The sequence below is a fragment of the Tigriopus californicus genome, chromosome 7 (assembly GCF_007210705.1).
Source record: "Tigriopus californicus strain San Diego chromosome 7, Tcal_SD_v2.1, whole genome shotgun sequence".
Classification (NCBI taxonomy): domain Eukaryota; kingdom Metazoa; phylum Arthropoda; class Copepoda; order Harpacticoida; family Harpacticidae; genus Tigriopus; species Tigriopus californicus.
This window is the reverse complement of record NC_081446.1, coordinates 13,544,914-13,559,664: the sequence shown is the minus strand read 5'-3', so window position 1 is coordinate 13,559,664 and position 14,751 is coordinate 13,544,914.

Below are 14,751 nucleotides of genomic sequence, written 5' to 3'. Positions count from 1 at the left end.
AAATTGTTTATTGTTTATTGTGGGAAATGAAAGCTAAAGAACAGAAGTGTCTTACCTTAAGCAGCCACGCAACCACTTACACAACACTCAGACCGGCCGTTTGAAAAGATCAGGAACAACGAAATGTTGCGACTGCTCTCAACAAAAGACGGGACCGAACTGAAGACGGGACCGAATTGAAGGAAGAGTTGTTTTCCACGAAGATGGGTTCATTGTTAAAAGTGTGGCCCATATTCAACACAAAGTATTTGAGGTCAGTCGATCAAAAGTGATACCCCTAGTACAGACTGTCATGATCTCGTTGAGAGCGTATTGAGATGACTGTTTATTTCTGACTAGACTGGGTTCTTATATAGTGACTAGAATGACAAAGTATGAGCACGAGCATATAATCACACCATCTCCCTTTTCGGGGAAGGGAATAATGCCAATCGGGGTCAACCATCCGGGTCACGGGCCAACCATCCGGGTCACAGGGCCAACCATCCGGGTCACAGGGCCAACCATTCGGGTCACAGGCCATCCGGGGTCACGGGCCATCCGGGCAACTCGGACATAATCCGGGCCACAGGGCCAACCAGCAACAGGAGGCCCTGGCCTCCACACAGAGTTAAAGGATCGGGTGGGCTCTTGCCAGCTGCGTGGCCCTCTCCTCCACTTTTCCCACACTAAGGGAGTTACGCTCGATCCTCGAAAAAAGGAGAGCTATACGGGTGGACAGAGGGCAGCAGCCGGCCAAACCGACTGCGCCATGTCATGATCTCGTTGAGAGCGTATTGAGATGACTGTTAATTCTGACTAGACTGGGTTCTTATATAGTGACTAGAATGACAAAGTATGAGCACGAGCATATAATCACACCACAGACATGGACGAGATTCTTTTCAGATGGAATCCAAGGCCAAGTCCAAGGAGGACAATGCTGACGATCTTTTTTCAGTTTTCCAGCTACCCCCAAATTTTAAAATGACGGGATTGCATTGGGTTCTTCAGAAATTCACCTGTGAATCTGCAAAGAAGTAGGTAGATCTTATGTCGAACGTTGGCTTAATATGAGGTGCCACTTTGCCGAAAGCGCATGCTTAAATTCTGGTTCAAAGAGAGCAGTTGAAATCTTTCTCTTATCTAAGGTCAGCGGTTTGACCTTGGCTTTGGTGAAGACTAAATTTGAAGATTTTTTTACAAAATTGTTTGAACAAACCACATAAACAGCGAACCCGATAGCCTCTTTGCTAACATTGCAAAATACTGCCAGATATTCAGCAGCGTGTTCATTTGGGATATTGAAACGTCTCGGTCAAATGAGAACCAGCCAAGCACAATACTTTTTCAAAGAAGAGATTGCAAGCGCACAGGATTCAAATGACATTTTAGAGAAGGCAAATGGCAAATGGCCATCCCTGGGATCACGAAGTTCAGTAACAAGCGACGGAGCTCTGATTTAAGACATAGGTGTTACTCAGAATGAGCATGCGCTCACCACTTCGGGGAGTGCAGTTTCATACCGGTTAAAGTCAAAGCCCCGAACTCCGAGATAAAAGCTTTAAAAACAGGCCTCTGACTTCAGAGTAGAAGCTAAAGTTAACAGGTCACCAATATACACATATTTTAGAACATTAGAACAAGCTCTGAGGCGCGAGGGTGCTCTTTTTGAAAGGGTCTTGCACGTTCGTGAGACAATCCCAAACGTGACAACACTCATCCCTAACATTGAGATTCTGTTCCATGAAGAAGGAGAAGATATCGACCATCAAGAAAAATTCGGAAACGTTGCGTCGCTTCATTTTTCATAACTTGATGGTGCAAATCATTGGTGACCGTCAAGAAAAAGATCCAATTACGTGTCAATAGCTGCCATTTGTGGACGAACAGCGAAACCATTCTTAAACAAATCAAAAACGAGAAACAAAGGTTCCAGCGATTCGTCTTTAACCGGATTTCATTCATGCGGCGAGAGAGACCACGAGTGGATTAGTGCAAACACATCCCTGGTCACTTGAACCCAGCCAACATTGCAAGCCGTGGGACAACCATTAATGAGCTTATTGATTTCAAACTCTGGAACGAGGGACCATTATTTCTCAGTTCCACGGAAGAGACGTGGTCCAAAAGCGTCGAAATTTTGGACTTAGATGACGACGATTTGGAAATCAGGAGGCCACCCAGTCGTGTTTGGATTCCTTTAGAGCTTTTCCCATCATGCTGGACAAGTTTTTTTCATTCGGTGATGCTCGTGCAAAATCACTACTAATTGGAATTCGCAAATGTTGGAGTAATGCTACTTTTTTCAGAAAAACGAATTCTTCATGGTGCCCATGAAGGACTTTAATTTCAAAATTTAATTGTAGCCGGCACTCTTTGACAAGGTAAGTTCAGGCAAATTTTTTAAATGTTATACTTTTCGAACATAAAAATGAAAACACAAAACATAAAAAAAATCCATCAACTTAATGAAGTTGTATTTATGATATTCTCCCAATTCAGTTAGGTTTGTTAGGTTTTGTTTGAGCAATAAATATATTTCTCAGCACATTTTAGCACGGTTATCCAACTGATTGAGCATTTAGAGCAGGTCATTGAGGGACTGGTAAGACACGAGTCGGTAAATGTTGTCTATCTTAATTTTGCCAAGGCCATTGATAAAGTAGATTATGGCCTTTTAATTAACAGGCTCCATGAGATTGGAACCCAAAGCAAGGTTCTCAATTGGTTAAGAAGTTTCATTTGTGGTAAGAAACAATTAGTTAAGGTTGAGGGATCCCTTAGTGACGTACATGATGTCAAGTCGGGTGTCCCTCAGGGCTCCATTTTGGGTCCTCTCCTTTTCATTATCTTCATTGCTCCGCTTCAGAAGCTTGGTAGTAGTAATGTCAGTATCTCTTCTTATGCTGATGATACAAAATTGGTAGTTAGTAGGAATGGTCAGGATTCCGGTTGTCTGGCAGAGGTCCTAGACCAAATCTACTCTAGGTAACTGAGAGTAATATGGCCCTGAACAGAATGAAATTCCGCTCAATGAAGTTTGGGTCAACTCCTTTAAATACTCCACTCGTAGATAATGGAGGTAAACCCTACATTCAAGGACTAGCTCGGTCTGCCAACTTAAATTCGTTGGTGGACCAAATATCATATAAAGGTTTCGAATTAAAGCCTTTCATTTTAAGAGTACTGGGGATTTCATTCCCTGAAGCGGTTAGAAAAGCCCGGGAAAAACAAAAACAAAAAAACTGTAGCACTGAAAACTAACGCAACAGGCGTTGCTAAAAGGAATATCAACCTCAGGGCAAATCAACATCCCCTTAGTTAATATGGCATCACCACCACCTCGACCAAGTCGAGTATGTTTTTTATCCTTCCTAGTTACAAATTTATATTGGCCAAATTAAATTTCACTATTAGACAAACCAGGGCGTAACCAAGTTTCAGTGACCAGAATGAGGTCATGATCAATGTTCACGAGAAGGCATTGGAAGTCCGTCAGCTTATTCAGAATGCTCCGACAAATGAAGTAGAGACAGATGAGCATGGCCATTATTGAGGGGAAGAGGTAATACAGACCGCTTTAGATTCTGCTAGACTGCGCGTCACTAATACAATTGGAAGTATATCATCAATAGCATCACATCTGTTTTTTTTTGATAGCTACAATTGCATCAGACCCCTGGCCAGGACTATACCCAAACTGGATCTCAACCACATCTGAATTAACATGCACAGGGTCTACTTCTTGACCTGACGTAGTTCCCAAGTCTTCAAGATCCATTACCACAGACTCGTCCTCTTCCATCTATCGGCACTTTCAAGCAAATATCACTCTTCACTTGAGCCTTGGACACGGGGTCCAGAACATTCCTATCGATTACGACCAAATTGTCAACTTTAAGAGCCAAACTGGACTCCATACTTGGACATTCCCGTTTCATATGATCCGTACTTTTGCAAATGCAAATAAAACACCTTCTGATCTGGTAGCGATGATAGATTATCATTCTGATCTTACCAACGGTTATAAAATCAGGTATATCACATTTTGTATTAACCTATGCTCGTCAATTGCAATTAAAATATTCAACAACTCTCAGGGGCTTTAGTGTCCTTGGATTAGATTCAGGAATAAGGTCAGATCTATAACTACGAGACTGAGCTTGTCTGTAGCTTTGGTTCCTTTGGGTTCCCTCTATGAGGACAGGGGTACATCGTACGTTAAAGCAAGTCTTAAGTCCCATGAACATATACGGGTGGTAAAAAGAATAATCTACCTTTGAACATCCCTTCTTCCTTTTACACTTCTCAAGGCCGAACTTGAGAAGTTTTTGACACCATTTAGGGTGGTCAAACTGACAGCCTTTTCCTTCTTCAGGACAAGGCTGCTTCCGGTTGATAGGACAAACTATTTTCTTTACAACTATCTTTTCGTGCTCTATTTGATATATTTTTTTAAGTCTTTATTGCGAGAATGTCTCATTGGATCAGTTATCTTTTTACAATATTACAATATATACAATATTGAGGTACTACTTCAACCTCTGCATTGGTCAAATCAGTCGAGTTCTCAACTACTTGGTGAGCTTGTTGTTCAAGTAGTACGCTGGTCTGATTGACCCAGACAGCCAAAGCCTCTTTGATAAAGGGCTTATTGACTACGGAAGGATTTTTCCCTGACAAGACCAAGTTCAAACATTGTCTAGCCTCTTTGTCTAGACTGTTCCAAAGAAAGCTTGTATCATGAATGCAGAGGAACTATCAATTAGCATCAAAATCAAGAGACCAAGAAAAAGAGGAAAAACTAAAAGTCTTTGCAATTTTGTCTTGAGATACAGGACATGAAGCAAAATTTTATTAACTACCTCCAATCAAACTAAACATACAAATCTAAGGTGGAGATAGCAAACAAGAAATAAGTAACACAGAAAAGCAAGGAATCAAGAACCTAAACTTGGTAACCAATACAATAACACAGAAATAAACTCAACAAACTGATCTAAAACATTTGAACCATAATATTTCCAAGTGTCTTGAAAAAGTATTCAACAATCTTTTCAGAACCAAAAACATTATTCAAAAAAATCTCAAGGAATTAAAGAATGAAGCATGGTCAACGGTGGCAGAGAGATGGAGAAGGAACTTGGGAATAGTTCGTAACTGGAATGACAATCCTGAGGCCGGTTCTTTGAATCGCGTCTAAGACAATTGACACATGAATTAGTCTACGAATTAGTCCACGACCCCACTTTTGCGTTCTTTGAATCATGTCTAAATTTGGTCGCGACCAAATCATGCACTAATTCGTTGGCCAAACAAGACATGAACTAGACGGCAAGAATTGACATTCTAATTCGCCGCTAAACTGAAATGCCAAGAACCATGGCTAATTTCCCTGTGCTTGATTTTCATGCCTTTCAAACATAATTGGAATTGAACATTAAGTACACATTATCATCAATATTATAAATTAATGTGACAAATTATAAATTAGAAGTTTGACTGTTTATGCTTATGCCCAATATGTAAGTTAAGGAAATACATTTCCACATGGCCATCCATATTCCACGAGTTGAGTAAATTGGGGGTCCCTGGGCCACACTCCAGCGCTTTGGCAAATGCTTAATCTTCCCAATAAGGTAAATGTCAGAGAACTTTCATGATGAGCGTCGCGAACGACGCGACCGAGAAGATTTTGTCCAACGTTTTTATGAACAACTGCCCTTGCGAGAGCCAAGGAAAATATGGGATCAAACAAATGTGCTTGTGGAATTCAATGATGCAGAGTTAAAAAAGCTCATTTCCGTTTCACCAAGCACAACTTCATGGATATTGTACATCTACTTCATGACTACCTTGCAAAACCAGACAATCGTGGATGCCCGCTTTCTCCTTGTCAGAGGGTGGCATTGACTCTTTCGTTTTATGCTAGCGACTCTTTCCTGCGTGTTGTTGGCCTCTTCGTTGGAGTCAAAAAGACATGCGCCCACACGGCAGTACAAGAAGTGACCGGGGTTCTCTGTACCAAATCGAGGGATTTCATAGCCATGTCCTCTCCAATGGAAATGAGGGAATCGGCGGAAAAACTTAGAGATCGCTTTAAGATCCCTTTAGTTGCTCTAGGTGTTGACGGGACTCATATAAGGCTTGACCACTCGCCCAATCGTAATGAATTGCCCAATGGTGTCCATACTCAAGACTTTTGGTGCAGAAAACAGTTTTATTCTGTCAATGTCCAATTGATTGGAGATGGGTTCTCTCTGATTCGAGACTTTGAAGTCAAATGGGCTGGAAGTACGCATGATTCTCGGATCTGGAGAAATTCCCCTGCTAAGATTATATTAGAACAGCAGACCGAGTTTCTAATCGCTGGCGATTCTGCTTATCCCATCAGTCCAGTTCTTGTTAAGCCATTTAAGGATACACCCACAAATCAGCACAGACGATTTAATCAACATTTAAGCGGGTTACGAACTGCCTGTACCGAAAATATGATTGGGGTTTGGAAAAGGCGATTCCCCTGTCTGAAAATGGGTTTGAGGACCAAACTAGAGAAGTCCCTGAAGATCATCCGGGCCACAGGAATGCTACACAACCTCGCAATAGTGTTGAAGGGCCCAATGCCGGAAGATGTTATGGATGAGCCTGAGCAAGAAGAACGGCCACACATTGAAGCCAATGATATTAATCGAGAGCCGGTAACAGAAGCCGCTAGGAAGATTCAGGGAGCTGCTCGACGAGAACGACTCTTTCAAACATTTTGTAACACCATTAATTGAGATGTAACGAGACAGTTCTAATCATCATTGTTCCATAACTCTGATCACATTATTTAATACAAATCAACAATCATTATGTAATTTTCAAATATTCATTTAGGTTTCAACGACCATCTTGCCGTGCCTTTTCGTCTTTTGCCCATTCATGTGCTTCTACTTCTCTACTTGCTCTTTCTTTTGCCCATTCATGGTCTTCTTTTTCTCTAATCTTTTTCTCTTTTGCCCATCTGTGTTCTTCTTCCTCGCGTTCCATTTTTTTCATTTCCTTTCGTTTTTTTCCTTTTCAAAAGCAATAGCTTGCTCTTCTCTTGCTTTTCGTAGTTCGTAGTATTCGAGAGTCTTTTTAAGTTCTATGATTCTCAGCACCTGCTCGTTTTCTTTGGCCATTACTGTTGCCTTTTTTGACTCGGCACTTGACTTGTAGCTGGAAGAGGGACAAACAGTTGAGTGATCTTCCATTTAATGTTTTATTTTGTTCTTTCTCTTAATAACCACTCCAAGTAACTTTATCTCCTAGCCCGTGGAACTAATAAACTTGTTTGTATTCATCCTAATGATTGCTGTAAATTGGGGTCGCTTTTCTGGAAAAATGAATAAAGTGTTCGTCTCATCCAATGTAAAAATTCGATTATCATACTGTTTTCGAAATTTACTTTCAAATATAAATTTAAACTTCTAAGATATTTTTGCTTACCATTATTGAGCATGTTGATTTTTTAACTTAGATTTAACCCTTTAGTGACGGTAATCTAGAGGATTTGTTATTTTAAGCTGAATATCAAATATGCATAACCTTTGGTTATGAATTTATTTTGATCAAATGGTTGAATATTTTTTTTCGTATCGTATTCATTGAAATACACTAGCTATAAATATTAGAGAGTTTTAAGTGTCCAACCTACCTTGTTTGTGAACGAAATTGTTGACTGGCACTATTGCGATTGGGGTGAAGTATTGAAAATATTAGGAATTTAATTCTTTGATTTCTTCTAGATTGTTATTTCTACTTGAAATCTTCCAAGAGTCGGACATTTTACGGTCTCTTTCGTATGTTTTCGAACATGTCAATTTCAATTAATTTTCTTGTCCCCTTTTTGGCACAAAATCTTAGTCTATGAATGTATTTAGTTTTTTTTACTGATATTGAACAAACTCAAACAATAAAAAAACTATTTTGAGTTAATCCAAAGAAACAATTTTCAAAAAGTGACTACGTACTTTTCAGCTTGTCGTGTTCTATTAGATGATTGTTGTTGTTGCTGTTGTGCTTCTGAAGCAACGACGATGAACTCTTCATCAACAACATCAACACCGTTGCCACGAAGGTCACCTCCTTCATCTGTCAAATTGAGATTAGATGGCGTTGCCTTAGTTGCCTCCGTAATAAAGTCCCTGATGTTCATCTGCTTTGGTCCATGATAGACTTGCCTTAAAGGCCGTAAGTTATTAACTACAGCCTTAAGAGACACTACAAGAAACAAAATGATTATTTAAAGAAACCTTTCAATCTCAAAAAGGGCATAATACCGTTTTCGTCATGTTCATCGGGATCACTTGGGGTTGGAGCTTCTACTGCAGGTCCTCCTCCTGTCTTAGCACATGCCTTAGCAAATGATCTCCGGAATAATTGTAACACCGAGTAGAAACTTTAATATAATTCGGATGATTTGGGAATGGGTCTTCCGACCATGACAAGCAAGATAGGAATAATGAGGAGACATGGAGAACGAGAATGAATGTAAAGGTACGGAAAGAAAGAGTCCAAACAAACGGAACCTACATATCACCACAACTCCCCTTTTCAAGATTTACACAACAACAACAACAATAACGAGGTAATTGGAAACCTCACATGAAAATGTAAATCCGACTGACTAATGATATCCAAGACGTAGAGGACCCTTGGACGATCTTGAGCTTCTTCTTGGAATGGCAGCTTTGACATCGGGATCATCACGTTCTGCCTCATGAGCAGTGACGATATTGGTTTCTCGAAGGAAACGACGATTACGCCAAGATTTGTTTCCGTTGGCGAATTCCAGGAGATATCGACGATGGTAGGTTTTGACAATTTTTGCCGTTTTATCCCAACGATGGCTCTGGGGGTTTTGAACGGCAACGCTAAGTCCAATTGGCAAAGGATTCAATGCCTTGGGCGATGAGTCATAATTGGTCTTGCGGCATTGATCAACCTTTTCGCGTTTGGTCTTTGCGTGGTCCAAAATCTCGGACGACCTTGGAAGCAAAACATCTTCGTGAGTAGGGAGTCTGGACCGTAACGGACGCCCACCTACTCGTTGTGCTGGGGAAAGACCGTCGCTCAATGGGGTATTTCGATATTCCAGAAGTCCCTCCATAAATGCTTCGGAATTCACGTCTCCTCCCGTTTTAGCCAAGATATACTTCATAGATTTGACCATCACCTCCGCATGACCATTACTTTGCGGGTAATACGGCGAGGAAGACTTCCAGGACACGCCCCATTTGGTCAAGAATTGGCCAAATAGATTCGAAGCAAATTGTGGACCATTATCGGTCCTCAGAGTGTTGGGGACGCCGAACAAGGCAAAGAACCTTGTGAAATCTTTGATAAGAGAAGAAGCACTTGGGGCCACGGTATATTTTACCACCAACGGATAATTGGAAAGGCGGTCACCATAAACCAAATACTCATTTTTCTCAAAGGTAAAGAGGTCGGGGTCGCCACCTGGAAAGGACGAGAAGGAGGGGCATCCTGAACCAATGGTTCTTGGACGTGGGAGGGGCGGAAATAAAGGCAATGAGGACAGGCGGCAACTGTATTGGCGATGTCCGAGGAAAAGCTCGACCAATACACGATTTGACGGGCCCTTCTCTTCGTTTTCTCCACGCCTTGATGACTTGAGTGGAGTTTTTGAAGAATACCCTTCACACCTGAGGGTGGGATCACAATTCTTTTGCCTCGCAGAATCAACTCTTCCTCCACAGAAAGCTCAAACGCAATCTTTTTGAATTGAGCCACATATCCAGATTCGGCCGACTTTACTGAATCGGAAAGTATTGCTGACTTGAGCTCTGAATACGATTGATCATCTTCGGAGAACCGAATAATCTCTTCTAACGTCAAGTCTGGGTGATTCGATTTAAGAGAAGCAATGACATAATTGACGGGATCTTCCAAGTCATCAGGGTCTGAGTGCGAATTGGACACAGGAGCGCGAGAAAATGCGTCTGGGATAGCATGGTCAATGCCCTGCTTCCATTCCACCACGAAATTGTAACCCATGAGACGACTTCGATAATTGAGAACGCGGGGATTCTCGATTTCGGGGAGAGATTGCCTGTTAAAAATAGGCACAAGGGGTTTGTGGTCCGTAACCACGCGAAAATTAACGCCAGCCAAGTAGAGGTGACACTTTCGCACAGCCCAGTATATTGCCACAGAATCGAGCTCAACCATGGCGTAACGTGTTTCACAATCTTTAAGGTATCTTGAACCGCACTGAATCAATGTTTGAACTCCGTCCCTCGATTGGATCAAGGCAAATCCAAGGCCACGCCTCGAGGCATCAGTGAGGAGGACGGATTCCAGAAAAGGATCGTACATTTCCAATACCAATGGCGATAATAAGGCCTTTTTCGTCTCCTCAAAAATGATGGTGTGGTCAGGAAGCCACAAGAATTGGTTTTTCGCCTTAAGGAGACCACAAAACGGTGAAGTGAGGGAAGCCAAGTTCGGTAAGAATTTCCCCAACTGATTAACTAATCCCAAGAATGAACGGAGATCAGTTACATTCGTAGGCACCGCGAAGTCTTGAATAGCATTCACCTTTGATGGATCCGCTTCGATTCTCCCCGAACTAATTCGGAAACCGACAAAGTTGATGGACGAGGATGCCAAAACACTCTTTGACGAGTTGACAGTCAACCCATATTTGTGACATCGCTCCAAGATGTCGCTCACACGTCGAATCAGCTCGGGTAGTGACGAGGCCCCGCAGGCTATATCGTCCACGACCTTCTGGATGTCAAGGCCAGCCATGGCAACATCTCCACGATACGAGAAGGAGTCCCCCGTGGAAACAAATCCCATAGGGGAACGAAGAAATTTAAACTTCCCAAAAGGGGTAAGAAACGTGGTTAGGTGTTGGGATTCCTCTGCCAAAGGCATTTGCCAGTAGCCTTTGACGAGATCCAACTTGGCAAAGAATCTTTGATCGGGAGTGAAACCAGCTATGGCTTGAACGGGGGTCTTAGTCGGGTGGATACTCCGCTTGACCTCAGTGTTCAGCCGGGTAAGGTCGACACAAAGACGGACGTCACCATTGCTCTTTGAAACGGGGACAATGGGATGGCACCATTTGGTCACTTCATCACCGACAGGACCAATAATTCCTTGTTGAACGAGGTCGATGAGGATCTTCTCGACCAAGGGTTCTTGGGCAGAAGGAATAGAACGTGCAACATATATTGCGAACGGCTTAGCGTCTTCTTTTAAGTGTATCACCATGGGATCTCCAACAACTGGACCAACCATGGGACGTAACGTCCGATCGTCAAAGACTTGACGATAAATGTCCTTTAATTTCCCGTCGATCATTTTATATAGATCGGGAAGAGGAACATCGGGTAGAGTTGAAATCCATAAATCCCGGTCTTTCCATAAAGTATAAGAAGAGGATGAAATCATTTCCCGACCGGTTAGTAAGACAGAAGCGATCGCAGCACCAGGTAGAGGAAAATTGTCTCCAATGATGGTTAGTGTCCTACAAGCGTCCAAGCTTAGGAATGCATCATTTAATCCACGGCAGACAACAATGGGGACTTGACGAGCCATAACACCATCAACCTCAAGAGTGGCATGGAACATACCAAGTCGATGTATAGGTTTGCCATCAATTCCAGTGATGTGATCAGAAAACGTCCTTGAAAGAGTAACGACTTGAGCCTATTCGGATTTGATGAAGATGGCATGGCCCATAACGGAGATATCCGCTCCAGTGTCTGCGCAGAAAGTGACGATTTTGGAGCCTCCAGAATAATTTGAAGGCGATACCCTAATATCAACTAAGTTAGAAGTTGAGCCAGGTGTCCCAGAAGAACTGGCATGCACTTTCAAGGAGCCAACTCGAGAACCAGGAGAAACAGGCTTCGAACGACAAACTTTGTCCCAATGTCCGGTTTGGTTGCAAGAACGACAAGTAGCCTTGCGAGCTGGGCACTTCTCCTTAGGATGGGCACAAAGACCACAGTTTCCACATGATTCCGAACACTTCGAATTCCTCCTTTGAAGATTCTGGGTCATTTGAGATTTGTAATGAGACTTGAAGAGGACAGCATTAACCTGACATGATAATGTCATCTTATTGGCTCCAGTGCGTGATGTCTCCAGCTCAAGAATGTGATGGCGCGCTTCGTCAAACGTTTTTGGATTACGTTCCATCACTACGGCTCAGTCTGATTCATGGGTCATAGCCTGAAGAAGTAAAGCAATGAGGAGCTTATCCGGAGTTATTTGAATAACATCCGCAAATTGGGCCAACTCTCTAATTGTGTTGCATAGACTGGTGTAGTCCTGTCCGTCGCATTGTTTCACTTGCAAAAGCTCACGCATATCAAGGTGAACACTCCGGAGGCTTCGCAAATAATTTCTGATGAGGGTGACGATTTCGTCCACCTCGCGTTCTGTGTCGGATTTTATACCGAGAGAATGGCGAATTATTTGCAGAAAGCCTGGGCTGCAACACTCCCAGAGTAATGAAACCTGGGTTGCTCTATCGCGCTTAGAAAAAGCAATCAAAGTGGTGTAGATACTCCACAATGGAATCCACTGAATGAATGACCGTAAATTTGTGTCCTCCTCCAAAATGGGGGGTCGTTTGACACTCAAACTAGGAAGGCTTGGACTACGAGAAGAAATAGGGGCGTCAATAGAACCATCACTGACATGCGAATGAGATATTCGATCGAAATCTTGACAAAAGCCCTTAATCTTGACCTGAGCCTTATCGAAGAAATCCTCATGAGCATCAAGATCCTTGTCATAGTCGTGTTCATCGGCTAAGGAATGGCAAACGACGGCGGCTTCGGCTTCTCGATAAAAGTTCAACTTCGTCTCCCACGTCTTCAATTTTGTCTCCAAACAGAATGGATCATCTCCCTCAATGAAGGATTCAATCGCATCCAGAGTCGCCCGTTTGGCACGAGTAGTAAGGCCTCTATGACCTTTGCGGGACGACTTCAAATTATAAATTTCTTCACGGCTAGCCATATTCAAATGATATAATTGAAAACGGATAAACTAGGGACGTTGATTTTATCTTGAAGGTTCAAACCACAAATCCAAAATCCGATTCCACATACAGGAAGCAAGAATATCACCAAGTCCAACGATGAAGTTCCAACCAATTGGGCACACATGGAACACAATTGCAAGTCGGTTTACCTCCACGGAAGTGGTTAACCGACTGGGCCACGGAATAATTGTAACACCGAGTAGAAACTTTAATATAATTCGGATGATTTGGGAATGGGTCTTCCGACCATGACAAGCAAGATAGGAATAATGAGGAGACATGGAGAACGAGAATGAAGGTAAAGGTACGGAAAGAAAGAGTCCAAACAAACGGAACCTACATATCACCATAGTCTCCATTGCATTGTCATTTTTTGACAGGTTCAACAAAAGAGGATTGATTGCTTCCTCTGGCGGGTCGAATTGAAGAAGAAAGGCGCTTTGAAGCTTGGATTATTGATCACTCGGATCAACAACGCAATCTTGCATTTTCCTTGATAGGTCAATGGATGGGCCTTAGATCTTCCAGACATGTCCAGCGGTTCTCAATGAATGAGGATGTGCCTCAGATTGGCTAAAAAACTTTGAGAAGAACCTTTTTCTAACTGGAATATTGGTCGGCATTGGCCGGTCACGGTTCTCATCTTTTCCATATTGCGTGGTTTCATTCAGATCATGTTTCTTTTAAGCATATATTGGGGATTTGTCTTTAGACAATGTCAAATTCCCCCAACGTCTAGACGCGTCGCTCTAATCCGCAATAACAACACAGTGATCAAAGCAAATGACGGTTTTCTAATTAAATAAAATGAACATAAGAAAATAGTAAAGGGCAATAATAAATACAAAGGACTCACGATAAGTTGGGGCCTTTCAATCGCTTTGTACACCAATAACTAAGTTTGCGTTGCTTGATTCCAAGTGTGACTAAAATATGGTTTTGATTACTCCTCACCGTCATAGGGGGACCATTACAGACAATTTAGATGCAATATAATACTCTTTTATTGCGACTCTGGCCATTTCAATGCGAAACATGTATCAACAATTATTATCATATTCAAATACTTAAAAGAAAGAGCGTATGTATACAAAACGAAAAGCATCGTCATGAGAGAACCACACCCTGATCCCAGAGAGGGACTCTATGCTCCACACAAGTTGCGACAGACTTGGAACACGCACTTTAAGCTCCTCCTCTTCTCTGCCCTAAGCTCCTTCTTTCCCTGTTCCCGTTGTGTACATATGTAAAGCTATGTTTCTCATGAATAAAAGGCAGTCTACGACTTACCAACTAGACCGACACTTGTTTCATTTTTCTAGGTAGTACTAAGTCTCGTATCTTGATCTCGTTAGACTTGATTCGAGCGTTACATGTTTGTCAAAACCAGACTTGTTCACAACACTTACTCTTCTTTTTGGTTAACTTGTGCTCAAACAACTAGTTGCATTCAAAACTCTACAAAATTGAACAGCAAAGCTATGAGACCTGAGATCCCGTTAGTCGCAACTGCAAGCCAAATTAGTTTTGACAGACGTGTGGAATTTACACTCAACACCAAAAACAAGATTATTTTCCTGTCTCTAGTACTAATAACCAAGCATCTGCAAAATAGATATTGATGAAATTTTATGTCAGTGCGTAACTAAGAGCTCTGATAACATTGGTTGACTAGCTTTTGCACAACAATACTTGAAAATGTATTTTAAGTGCAT